The sequence below is a fragment of the Dunckerocampus dactyliophorus genome, chromosome 11 (genome assembly GCF_027744805.1).
Source record: "Dunckerocampus dactyliophorus isolate RoL2022-P2 chromosome 11, RoL_Ddac_1.1, whole genome shotgun sequence".
Lineage (NCBI taxonomy): Eukaryota > Metazoa > Chordata > Actinopteri > Syngnathiformes > Syngnathidae > Dunckerocampus > Dunckerocampus dactyliophorus.
The window spans coordinates 11,350,779-11,362,901 of record NC_072829.1 but is presented as its reverse complement, the minus strand read 5'-3'; the positions used below and the strand labels follow the sequence as shown (position 1 = coordinate 11,362,901).

Here is a 12,123-nt window from a genome sequence, read left to right as displayed (position 1 = left end):
GCACAATGCAAATACAAGCGGCTTGACTGCAAGACGCTGAATAATGAATAAGCTTTTTTTTTACTACTATAGTGACTCTCATTGCTTCATTATGCACCATCTCCCCACCCACCACCACCCACCGTCATCAAACATCTCGTTACGCAGCGTGACAGTCCAGCAGAGCAGGAGAGCCTCTCGCCATGCAGCGGCAGGCACAAGGGAGAGTGATAATCACCCCAAATTACCGTTGCTGTGACTTGATGCAGGGCAACACCAGGGAAGAAGACCAAGAAGCAGAAGAGTAACTGATCATTCTAATTAAGAATGCGGTAGGTGTATACTGTACAGTCCATGAGGGCATTTCATCCAGCCCGCCATGCAATACTTATTTCTACTATGCAAGGCGGCGGTTATCATTAATAACTGGCGGGAGGAGGGATCCCATTAATTGACAACATGTTTACGTTGTTACATTGTTTGACTTTGTGGATTATTTTAAGTGTATGTATTTCTATAAGGCGGCAGTTTATCATTAAATACTGGTGGGAGGAGCTTTCGCATTAATTAGATGGCACGTTACACACACACACACACACACACACACACACGTGCTTGTGCAAGAGCAAATCTGCAACCTTGGACTTCTATTATGCAGGGTAGCAGTTAACATTAAGAACTGGAGGGAGGAGCTATCACATGAAACATATCACACATATTAGTTAAGTGCAAGTGCTCTTGAGTGAGCACATAATAATAATAATAATAATAATAATAATAATAATAATAATAATAATAATAATAATAAGTAACTGGCAGGAGAAGTGATAATATGACACATCTACTATTGGGCATGAAAGGAATCTTTGCAGGGCATTCATGGGTCCACTTTTTCTTTTAAATCAAGCTCATGTATTTTCCACTCTGAGCGCTAAAAACAACAGTTTACTTTGCATCTTGGCAGCAGGAAGGAAAATGAAGTTCTGTTATCTCCGGCAATGCCGCTGTGCGCGACAGTCTGCTGGGAATGCTATACATTACTTGTGATTATTTGAATAATACTCAGCCTTTTAAACAAAAGTCACTCGCCAGAAATCGCACCTCAGGCTCCCGTTAATGAAAATTACTTTCTCCTGACAGAAGAGACTCGATACGGAAGACACACACGCGAGGTGACATCGGTGAGGTCATCGCTGCGGCTAATTAAATCACAGCGGCTGGTGGTCTACTTCTTTACTTTCTGATTACAGTATCTCACAAAAGTGAGGGCACCACTTCATCGCGGTTCGAGCATCACTCCCTCGCTCTATCGCGGTTTTTCCCAAATTAATTAATAAATGATCGCTGTTTCGTGGTTGACTATGGCCTATTATTATTTAAAAATATTGAAAGGCAAGTCATATGTTCGATTCTGGTCACTAGGCATCAGGGATGTCACATCAATGAGACATTACAGTACGGTAGATACAACAGTGCAAGGAGTCAGCCTTGGCATCAGGGCTGCCAACTCTCATGCAATCGGCTTGAGAGTCACGCAAATGGTGCTTTTCACATGCACTCACACCACACCCCCCATTCCTCACGCATTTAAAGAAATCCAGCCAAGCAACCACCCTAGCTACCTCTGATTGGCTGAATTACAGGGAAAACACAGCCTGCTCTTGTCCAATCAGATTCCCCGTGGGGAGGAGTTGTCAACAAGCTAATTGCATGTGAGCTAGCTTAGGAGGATGAACAAGAAGCCGCGGGGACGTTTAAAACTACGTTCCAACCAACTGAAAACGTCATCGTGGCGGTGTAATCTTCTTTTGTGTCTTTTCTCCATGGAAAATTGTCAAAAAACGGGTGAGCATCAGCTTAATACGCGATTGCTGATAAGATGATGCATGTTGTTTGCAAGCTAGTGACAGCGGTCGATGATGTGTAGACTCATTTGTTTCTGACTGATTGTATCGTTTATTAACACATTGTACAGCAAGTTTAACACACAATGTTAAAAGGACACTCCAAAAGCCTGGGGCATATTTTCATGTGTGGTCGTAAATGTTCAAAATGATCATATCAAAGGATTCAGGCTTCAAACTGTGGCCATCAGAAAAGCTTTATTAAGTGTACAGGCAATGTTTTAAGTCAAATTTATCATTCTTACCGCTCTTACAAGTGTAAAAAGAAGTTAACCACCAGTAATCACGATATAAACAAAAATGGTCTGTTCCAGGGTTAAATTGTGGCCATCCTAAAAGCTTTATTCAGTGGACATGCAAGGTTTTAAGTCACATTTTATCATCTTTACCTGTCAGACAAGAGTAAAAAGAAGTTAACCACCAGTAATCATGATATAAACAAAAATGGTCGGTTCCATGGTCAAACTGTGGCTACCCTAAAAGCCGTATTAAGTGTACAGGCAATTAAGTTCCATTTAACATTGTCACCTGTCATGCAAGTATAAAAAGGAAGTGTAAGAAGAAGTTAATCAATGGTGTTATTTATGTTATTTGAACTAAAACCTAATTTTTCCTTTACATTGTAAAGCAGGGGTCTCAAGCTAGCGGCCCACGTGCCGCAATGCTTTGGAAGATAGTGAGAGACACTCCAGCTTGCTTAAAGGAAGGCTGTTCTTTGATTAGGCAAGCAATAACCAGCACTGAACTCGCAGTGAGTATTGGGTGTATGGTGGTAAGACCGACTGGACCAACTATACTGTACATTTGCCCGGCATGCCATGAAGTTGATTGATTGATTGATTGATGAGACTGAGGTGGAGAGGGTGAAAACCTTCAAGTTCCTTGGCACACACATCAGCGAGGACCTCACCTGGTCTCACAACACCCAACAAATTATGAAGAAGTCCCAAAGGAGACTGTACTTCCTGAGAAGACTGAGGAAATTTGGCATGTCCACCACAATCCTGAGTTGCTTCTACAGATGCACTATCGAAAGTGTCCTTACCGCCTCCATCACTGTTTGGTACGGTAACTGTACAACACGTGATAGGAAGGCACTCCAGCGGGTGATCAAGACCTCACAGAACATTGTTGGGGTAGCCCTCCCCTCACTGCAAGACATTTATACATCTAGAGTCCTACGCAGAACACACAACCTCATCAAGGACAGCACACATCCACAACACTCATTATTCACACTCCTACCGTCAGGCAGACGCTACAGGAGTTTGAAGTCCAGGACCACAAAGGCTGGCAAACAGCTTTTACCCACAGGCCATCAGGCTTCTCAACGAAGCACTCACACACGCCGCACGCAACACATGCACACACTCAAAGCACTTTATTTATTTATTTGTATTATTTATTTGTATTAATGTCTCTTCTGTTTTTGTTGCTTAATTTATTGGTATATATGTTTATGTGTTTATGTTTCTTATGTTCTTATTCTTTCTTGTGTTTTCTTTCTTTTCTTGGGAGAATGAACAGAATAAGATTTTCATTGCATGGTATAACTGCTGTTTTACCATGCACATGACAATAAACTCTCTTGAATCTTGAATCTTGAAGTTGGCAGCCCTGCATGGCAGGTCCGACATGATAGAGTGACAAAAAAAGCTCTCCTCCCATTGTGTGTGGGAGTGGTATGTTTTTGGATTCTTACTTTGTCCTTCTTCCCCACTCAATTTAAAACACTTTTAACATATTTGGAGGCTAACTAGTTAAGCTCGGTAGCTTGTTATATGCTATGATGCTATGAGCAGCAGCCGTCTCCTGCCGTCCCTGCAGTGACCCCACAGCCTTGGCATCAGTGTTGTGTGGTGTAGTGTAAACACTAAATTAATAGGAGTGTAAAGGTGACTATAGTGGTGCTAGTTCATGTCTACAGGGCTCTAATATTGGTAAAAAAAATAAAAAAAAAAAAAAAATTATTTAGAAGGTCATAAACAGGTTTTCTATGCTCTAGCTACAACAAAAATTGTTGGTTGGGTCTGGATCCAATTAACTGTGATAAACAAAGTAGGGCTGTACTTTAGAGTAGTCACTGTACAGCTCGTATAGCCGTATAGATTTACTATCCACTACAAATTAGCCAAATAACAGCCATTTTTGTCTGAATAAGCTGGGATCCAGCATACTTTGAATTCCGTTTCGATTCCGGTTCCTAACGATTCTCGATTCCGATGCATTTTAGAAGTTTGCATGGTTTAAATGAGGGCACTTACCAGAATTTTTTGGGGATTAAATGTCTGATCTTCTCCATGAATTGTTTAATGATATGAATTTTTTATCAACTTTACTATGAATTTCTTACCGAGCTATTTTCAACCAGTATAAAATATGAAAGCATTCAAATTGCAAATGAATGTTGAAGTTTCTTTTCATAGGAGTGCACTTTCACAAAAGATGTTCACTTTTGAAAAGTAGTATTCTTTGTTGCTGCCTCAATGTTGGTGTAAGCTATTTTCTATGAAACCCTTATTTTGGGAACACAAAGGAAGTAAAAAGGATACAGGCATAGCTGAAAGCGATCCTATTTAGAAGGCCAGAAGTGTGTAGTGTGAGTTGGGAAGGTCCCTTGACTGTTGCTAACAGAGACGTACTGTGCAAATAATAAACTTTCCCTTCCCGTCCTTGATTTACACCAACTTCCACATCAGCTAGCGTCCTGAAGCTCTCGGTTACATCGGCATGAGGCAGACGTCATTTATTGTTTGACTTGAACATTAACCATGTTGGTTGTACACCCTCCTTTGCGTGTCATTATGTTACAAATGTTGCACTGAGCCAACCACCCTTTTTTATGAAGTTACGCCAAACTTTTAAGCTGCTGCTTCTTCGCTGGCGCTCACCGGCTTCTTTTTCGTTGGTGTTCACGACTAATACTTCCGGTCGGTGAAGTGGGCATTGAATCAAGGAATCGAAACAAAAACATAAACTGAGAGGATTAGAATGTTAGTCCTGGTTCCCAACCCTGCAGCTGCGAGCCTACTCCAGCACACTCCAGCCCCAATGAGGACAACCGGCATAGAAAATGAATGGATGGACAAGTCAGCAGCATAACAAATGTGTCATGTCTACAGTCAAGCATGAGTACTGCCTGCAGTGGGGAGCTGTGGTTCATTGAGGGAAAACATGAATTCCAACATGTACTTTGACATTGAGAAGCGGAGCATGAACTCGTCCCTTGGGAAACTGATGATCACGAGCCCAAACACACCTCCAAGACAACGTCTAATCGTTTAGTCGGGAAAAACTGAACTTGAAAGCTGACAGATATATTATTATTATTACAAGCTCAAACCTCCTCTACGAAATAGGGTCCAGTAAGTATATGGGACGTCACCATGGCAGTGGGATGGATGCTAATTCTTAACGCACCACTAGAGTTTGAGAAGACCCGGGGCAGACTTAAACACAGGATGACATTTTCAGATCAGTCTCCTGAATTAAAAAAAGACAGACAGAAAGAAAATGTGAGGAGAGAAAAGAAAGCACACTCTCTTTAACTGATATATAAATAAGGCAAAGCGCACAAAACACTATTTTAAGCATTCGGGGACACCAAGATGAACCTGCCACACTCGAGAAGAGTGCAGACCTGCACTCATTTGGATCGGCACCAAATTATACATCTTCAAAAGAAATCCACCTCCTCCCGTGCAAATGTCTTGTTTTTCGTTTGTAAAGATGTATGCATTGCAAAATGCTGAAAGAAAAACCTCCCCTGTCTCACAATATTGACTACAATTGCACACAGTGGGACTCAGGCTTCAGCCAAAACCTAACAAATCTAATTTGGATCAGCACCAGAATTAAAAGATATATTCAACGAGCAAGTCCAGTCCACATTTTGCATTATGCTATAGTACTGACATGCATAAAGCATACTGACACCAATATAAGACGACCTTTCTGTTTGATGACTCGGTTTCATTGATCACCATTTGATTTTATTTGAACATGTATACAAGGTCCACAGGTCCACATGTCCAAAAGGAGTAGGAAGAAGCAAAGCTTTTTTAATCCTTCCCCTCGTCCATTCAATTCAAATACATTTATTCACTTCCTGTATTCCAATGTAGTCTTTGCCAGTTAATACATGGGAATGATATGTTCATGTAACAATGTAGTAAAATAATTGTCAAGGTTTTTCCTCAATCATAATGAATAATAATCAAATAATTAGTATAACAGTAAATAAATAATATTTAGTTTAAATAGACAGAACTGAATTTAGTTGTAATAGTAGGTGAGTGCTGACAACGAACTCACAGGAATGAAGAGTAATGAGTGTTGTAGTGATGAGACACAGCATTTTGTACACAGTGGTTCAAAACTCTTTTTCCTTGTATTTTGCAAACAGCAACTGTCATTATTGTTTCTTGAAATCACTCATCTTGGTGCTTTGTTTGAGTTCCTTACTCAATCCTTCCATTGTTTGATTCCACATACTGAAAAGCTGTGGGTTTTTAGCGTTCTTGCATATGTGTGTTTTAAGTTTAGTTTTTCCCTGAGATCATATTTCTTCTCTCTTGTTGAAAAGTATTGTATGACATTTTTGGGTACATTTTTGGCTAATTTTAACTGTTTGAAAATTTACTAGAGCAGCAAATTTTAATATTTGTGATTTTAGAAATGTAGGATTTGTATGTTCTCTATACGCTGTGTTATGGATTATCCAGCTGATCTTTTTTGCAGTACATTTAGCGAATTAAGATTACTTTTATAGTTATTACCCCATACCTCCACACAGTAAGTTAGTGTTGGTAATACCAGAGAACAGTAAAGAGTATGGAGTGATTTTTGATAAAGACAAATTTTGCTTTATTCATTATTGAAGTATTTCTCGCCACCTTACAGTATGTTGTATATTTTTGTATATTATATGTTGTTTTCATCTATTATGATCCCCAAGAAATGTATTTTCATTCACCCTTTCAATGTCCACACCGTCAACTTGTATTTGCACGTTTGTGTCCTTTCTGCTATTACCAAATTGCATTATTTTAGTTGTACTTATGTACAAGGATCATGTATTTTTTATCAAACCATCTTTTTAGTATGGTCATTTTTCTTTAGCTCTGGTGTGTTTTCCTCAGAACAAAAAGCAGTAGTATTATCTGTAAATAATACTACCTTTAGGCCTTGTCACTTTACAGATGTTATTAATATATAAGTCGAACAGTTTTGGTCCAAGTATTGACCCCTGGAGTACTCCACACATAATATTTAAACTTGCAGATGTGTATTCTCCTAGCTTCACATACAGTATTGCTTCCTGTTTGCTAGGTAGCTTTTGACCCAATCGAAAGCTTTTGTCAGATTCATGAATATTGCAGCTACGCACTTTATGTGGTCTGTAGCGTTGGTAATTTCCTCTGGAATTTCGGAAAATTTTGGAAAATTGTGGTAATAAGGAGACTGGTCGATGGTTTGTAAATTGATGTTTGTCTCCGTTTTTGAAAATTGGAACTACTTTAGCTATTTTCATTTGGTTTGGAAATGTACCAGTCTGGAATGTTCTGAAAGTTTCTGATGTACGTCAGCATTTCCATTTCGATACCGTTACAATGAGTTGATGTTTTTGCTTGATATTTGTGAACAATATCAATGATTTCCTTTTTGGTCTCATCAGTAAGGAACATGGAATTAAGATTCCTGTCAACAGTTTCATTCCATTCTTCCACTGACCAGAATTTTGGAGTCTCTTCTTCCAGTTTTGGTCCAATATTTACAAAGTAGTTATTAAATCTCTCCACTACCTCATTCCTATCATCTTTACTGGTGTTTCCAACCATAAAGTAATGAGGGTAATCTGCTTTCTTAGTGCTATTCCTTATAATCCTGTTTGGAAGCCCCAAGTTGCTCTAATGTTGTTTTTATTCTTGTCTACTAATTGACTATAATATTCTTTCTTACACACTCAAGATTATTGTCAACTTATTTTGTGTCTTATACGTTTTTTCCCACACTCTCCCATCTTTGTTCTTGTAGACCTTTCTTAAAAGCGTTGACACTGTCCTCTCTGCGTAGTCTTTTGAAAGTGTTTTTGTCCTCCATCTTTCTTTTTTTGTAGTATTCCTTGTAAATTGTAAACACTGGAAGATGGTCGCTGATGTCGTTGATTAGCAAACCACTAGTTGTGTTGTTATCAAAGTCATTGATGAATATACTGTATCATCAATTAGGGTAGCACAGTGGTCTGTGCTGCTTGGTGTGGTGATTTTAGGATATAAACCTAAGCTGTACGTCGTATGTGAAGTCATCATTATCTTGTTCTTGTGTGCATTCAGAAGATTAACATTGAAGTCTCCACATAGAAACATTTTGTGACTGATGTCTGTGAAGGTTGTTTTCATCCAGTCCTCAAACATTTCAATGCTTGACTTTGGAGTTCTATTTAAAGAACTTACAGATTTCAATCATGATGCATTCTAAAATGTTGTCAATAGCAAATGACAAATGACATGTCCACGTACACAGCCACTCCTCCTCCATTATCTTACCAAATTGCCATAATAATTCCGCCTGTTTGCTGGTGTGTGTGGGGGTGACAGGAAGAAAAGCTTTGCCTCCCTTGTAGAGAAGTCGTTTGACACCGAATACAAGACGGCACATCTTTTTAAGAGTTTCCTTGTAAGGAAATACAATGCAGTCTTATGCAGTGGACACACGTGAAACAACACTCCCGGCTGGGTTTGCTTTCAGGAAGTCTGCAAAAACCAAGTCGCATTTAAAGGCATCAGTCGGAATGCGAAAAACAACAACAACAATGGAAGGAGGGAGGGCTGAAAGCATGACGGCCACAGGAAGGAGACACACATTGTGTCTCATAGAAGACTGAGGCCGCTGCTGCAAAGTGGAGACTGTGGAGTGTAAGAGTAGCGCAGCGTCGGGGTTAGCTAACATTAGCATGTGTGTTTATTATTGTTCTTTCTAGTGTATCCTCTAATGTTACCGTGACACACCTCTTCAGCCAAAAAGCAACCAGCGATGCTTGATATCATATGGTATCTGCTCTGCACACTTGGAATCGTGACGTACCAGATACTAGAAATAGTACGCTTTTTTTGCCGGTGGAAAAGCACCAATTGAAATAGAGACAGCTGTGTGGATTGTTAGTTAAGGCACTATTGGCTGCAACCAGCAGAGGCAATGTTGCTTCAGGCTGTGTTTCAATTCACGCACTTCCATACGTACATTGGAGTGCATTTTGCCTTAGCGCTGTGTGGGAAAAGAGTGCCGTCAGTACCAGGATGCTGCGCTCCACACCCCTTAAATGGTGAGTGTGCAGTGGGGGACCTAAATCCCTAAATTATTGTCATCTTGGCTAGCGAGTGCAAGGAGCAGGACTACTGAAGGCTTCACAATTAAAAAGGAGACAAGAAGAGGAAGTGGTTAAATATCGCAATTGTCATTTCCGGTACGTGTGCAATGTCAGTACAGTGGAACCTGGGGTAGCGTAGGCCTAGTTTAGCGTGTTTTTTGGTTAACGTAAAACAATTACACCAAAATTTTGCCTTGGTTTGCTTCCATTTTCCCTGCTAAAACATGGAAACAAGAACCTGAAGCAAACTCCATCGCCCGTTTATGATGCCATTAGCAGTTGACTCTAAATCTTTGCCAATTACCAGTTAGTTTTACAGTTTTACATGCATAAAACTATTCTAAATGATTATAAATGATGAACGAAAAGGCTTTAAGTTTATTTTTACCTTCAATGAAGACGTGATTGTTACCAAAAACACGATGGCAGCAAAATCAATATGGACACCGCCTTCGTGTTTCTCACCTTCTTTACCAAAATGCAGGCACTTGCAGCTTTTTTTGGCATTTTGTGTTATTTTGGAGCCTTGATCAAATGAAAAGCACACTTGAGGTGACAAACATTATTGAATTCAATAAATGCCTCACGGCAAAACACGTGGTGTCCGTGTTGATTTTGCTGCCACATCGTGTCTATGGCAATAATCACGTCTGCAAGGAAGGTAAAAGTAACCTTGAATCTCCATTTTTCCTTTCATTCATTATTTATATTACTTATATGCACTTTCAATTGTTTTCTACAAGTAAAACTTTAATTGTAAAACTAGAAAAACGTGTTTTGTGTTAACATTTTTGGCTTCCTGGAACAGATTCATGGGATTTACATTATTTCTTATAGGAAAAATGTATTTGGTTAGGGTATGTTTTGGTTAGAGTAGGATCTTATGTCACAGATTAATGATGCTAATCAAGGCTCCACTGCAACTGATTTGCGACAGCACGGTCAAAATTCACACTCTCAGGAAGTCAGTACACAGCGTACATAGTATACGGATTTATTGACGCAATCATTCCATTCAGGACAAAGCCTCATCCTCAACTAGATTGCTAACTGCACAATTCCTCCAAAACTGGCATGGAAACAGGAGTTCAGAACATTCAGATGCCATGATTTCGCTAAAAATAGCAACGCAATGAAGAACAAGGGAGCTTATGAAAATGGCAAGATGCAGTGTAGCGATCACACACACACCACTGGAGTGGGAGTGGGCTTAGGGGCAGTCGGGGGGCGTCTTGTGCGTATGAATGCAATAACAATAAATACAAAGAGGACCAGGAGGCGCATTGATGGAGAGAGGCAGTGACGCTGGGGCTCTTCTCCTAATCCTTTTAGCGTCTTTCACAATTGTACATCACAAGTGTTCACCAGCTCAGTCTGTTTCCAGTGCACACACATTTAGTGTGTTTATTTAGTCCTGGCACTAACATGCAAGCATGTTCCTCTCATGTGCAACTTAGAACATAGGAATCATAGTCTTGTTTTTATTATTACACCATTTAGAGGCCATGTGAGGAAGATGAAAGAGCACAAGAGAGACAGCATGAGGAGGATGTGTGTGATCATGATGATGAGACTTTGATCGCAGTCATGTCAACGTGCTGTTTTCAGACTGGATATCTGCAGCAGCAGTTACAAAAAACATTGCATAATCTTACAAGAAAAAGTTGAAGTCACACTAATATCTAAAAGAACACAGTGGTGTTTTTGTTTCAAGATATTTAGCTGTTTAGCATATCTTGACCTACCTGGATTGGTTAAAGCAATAAACAAAACGGCAAAAAATGGCCTTCATTTTTTCCGCACGCAGCCCTTATTGGAAAAAAGTTTGGACACCCGTGCCCAATATGAACTTGAATGACGTTCAGTAGGACCTCTTCCAAGGCTTTATGACCACCAACTTGTACAGTACACCTTCAGACACCCACTTTCTACATATGTATCCATTTTGTCATTAAAATTCACTGCAAATATGCACAAAAACTGGGAGTTTATGGGCATGATACTACTAAATATCCAAGCACCTCACCTTGGCAGAGGCAAAAAGGAGCAACTATCCTGCACAACTTAATGAGATCAGGTTGGTTGTTTGTCATGTAGTGTAACAATGCATTGTATCAGACTAAAAGGAGGTCTAATTTTTTTTTTATTTAATGCAATTTTATTAGCAATAGCTCCCAGTGTGGTAGTTAGTGGCAGTGGTGCAAACTACAACCACAATCATACACATTGAGCATTAGGAGCTGAAAACTTAATGCGTTGGTCATTAGTCTGCAGCTGCTCACCCCCAATCACAGAAATGCACCTTTTATGGTAGAATAATCAGCATTAATGCCATAACATAGGCTGCTAACCACGTTATTTTAAATGCATTTGATGTGAATGCTGCAGCTATTTATGCACACAAATAAACAACTAAACTACAGTAACTAAAACAACGTCCTTTGAACATCCTTGATAACAGCAGAGCGAAGAAGAAAAGCAGCAGTCTTACCTTCCTTTTTTTTTTAGCTCCGGAGCGAAAGGTTCTGACTCAGATGGTGACGGCAAAGCTCCCCCGGACGTGTTGGCTCCAGAGCGGCCGCAGCTGCAGCGAGAGATCCGGCAAAGGTTGAGGACCGGAGCAACTGAGAAGTGCGTGACAACAGGGTGCAGTTTGGCTGCCGACGAGCTTCATCCGTGTCTTGTGTCCACACCTGCCGCTACTGGATCACCTCGTCCCTTCCGGAAAAGGAGCGGGAGAGAAGGCGGTAAGTGGCCCGTGTACGGTGCGTCGTGAGCCGGGTAGAGAGAGAGCACAGAGCCGTAGTATGGCTTTGCTTCTTCACTGCAAGTGAGTGAGTGTGTCTCTACAGCTGTGAGATTTACAACTTC

At 40.2% G+C, this 12,123-nt stretch overlaps 1 protein-coding gene across 4 annotated transcripts in view; it reads right to left on the bottom strand.

Moving 5' to 3' along the window:
• The window catches only part of drp2 (dystrophin related protein 2), a 310,714-nt gene extending 298,623 nt beyond the window's left edge, over positions 1-12,091 (bottom strand). For all 4 annotated transcript variants that reach the window (XM_054791350.1, XM_054791352.1, XM_054791354.1 and 1 more), the window contains exon 1: positions 11,744-12,091. The gene's annotated coding sequence lies outside the window, so the exon portion shown is untranslated. The remainder of the gene's footprint in view (positions 1-11,743) is intronic.
• Between the last annotated feature and the right edge of the window lie 32 nt (positions 12,092-12,123).